Genomic DNA, 2,068 nt, shown 5'->3' on the forward strand with positions numbered 1-2,068 from the left:
AAAGAAAGGAATCAGGGAAATCATCCAATCCGCAATAACCATATATAGCAATAGAATCCTTCAATAAACTTAACCAGGGAATTGAAATACCTATACAATGAAAACTTTAAACCACTGACAAAGGACATTAAAAATGACACCAGAAGATGGAAAAATTGCCCATGCTCACGGATTAGTAGGATTAATATGTGAAAGTGACTATCCTGCCGAAAAGCAGTCTACAAATTCAATGCAATTTCCATCAAAATTCCAGTGCAAAGATTCACAGGAACAAAAAAAATGTCTTAAAATAATTATGGGATCACAAAAGACCTAAGCTAGTCAAAGCGACGTAGAACAACAAAAACATTGCTGGAGCTGTCATTATAAATTTCAGGATATAGACTCAAATAAGGACTTTATAAACAGGACTCTACTGCCACAGGAAATAAGACCAACAATCAACAAGTGGGATTTTATGAAATTAGCAGCTTCTGTACTGCAAAAGAAACTGTCAATCAGTTGAAGAGGCTGTCTACGGAATGGAGAAAAAAGCTTCTCCAAGTATACACTTGATAGAGGATTAGCATCTAGAATATACAAAGAACTCAAAGACGGAACACCCAGGAAACAACCCAATTCAATAATAGGCTATGGAACTGAGCAGAGTTCTCAGAAGACATACAAAAGGCTAAGAAATATTTTTAAAGTGTTCTCAATCTCTAGCCCCCGGGGAAATTACTTTACTAATTAAAATACTTTGGGAGTTCACTTTACCCCAGTCAGAATGGCCAAGATAAGCAAGCAAAAGGCTCTAAATGCTGGGGTGGATGTGGGGAAAGGGAGCCCTAATGCATAGCTAGTGGGATTGTAGATGGATAGAGCCGCTATGGAAACCAGTGTGAAGCTTCCCAGGACACTAGAAATAGATCTCCCATGTGACCTCGCCTATTCCTGTATATATAACCAAAGAACTCTCTTTCCTATTACAGAAACATGTGATCATCTATGTTTATAGCTGTGTTATTCACAATAGTTGGGGCACAGAAATAGCCTAGATGTTCATCAACTGAGCACTAGCTAGTGAAGATGTGGTACCTGCAAACTACGGAATTTTATTCAGCTGTAAAGAAAAATGGATCTCCACACCCCTAAGCTTACCTCCTAACCCACAGCCTGTGAAGCATCTTTGTTCACTAACCACCTTTGTTGGTTAAGTGCAGATCTCACTCGGGAGGCAGAGGCAGGCAGATCTTTGTGAGTTCAAAGATAACCTGGTCTACAGAGGGAGTTTCAGGATAGCCAGGGCTATACAGAGGAACCCTGTCTAGAAAAAACCAACAACAACCAAAAAGGAGCTCGTGTATGTGTACAAAACATGAAAGAAAGAGGAAACTAGTTGAGAAGAAGAAGGGGATCTCCAGGAGTTGGGGTGTAAGAGAAGATCACAGGGACGAGAAACATCACAATACACTGGATACAAGTATGAAGTTAACAGTTAAGATGTGCGCACCTCTAGACATTCGCAAGACTGGCTTTCTCTCCTCCCTGAGGTCCTCAGTTCATGGCTTCTCTGCAAGGGCTCCCCTAACTGCCTCCGAAGTTCTTTATTTCTCTGCCTTGCTTTCTTCTTGTCCACAATACCTGTCATTGACATAAGCTGCAGTTTACATATGTTCTGTCTGCTTTTGTCTCTCCACAGAAAGCCTGATGCGGTCAGTCTGCTTTGCCCACTGCTGGATCACCGGGCACCACTTATTTGCCTCAATAAGCACTTTTTGAGCAAATCCAGATTTGCTACTGAATCATCTGAAACTGGCTCCTGAGGCAGACTACTCTATTTCCCGTGAGCATCACTGGTTTTCTCCTGCTAAAATATGTATCCAGATTAAAAACGTGGCAGTTATCATTGCCTCTGGCTGCAGGATGATCTAATTTGCTACTGATTTCTTTCACTGTCACGGGGTTATTAGAGTCGGCCCCGCCTCTTAATTCTACTTCTGTCAGCTTTGTTAATGGTAGCTTAGGCTGGCATCAGGCTTGGGTTTGCATCCACTCTCCTCTGCTAACTAGTTATGAGACCTTGGAC

Source organism: Microtus oregoni, unplaced genomic scaffold (genome assembly GCF_018167655.1).
Source record: "Microtus oregoni isolate MIOR12 unplaced genomic scaffold, Mior012 000001F_ref0000356, whole genome shotgun sequence".
NCBI classification, from domain to species: Eukaryota; Metazoa; Chordata; class Mammalia; order Rodentia; family Cricetidae; genus Microtus; species Microtus oregoni.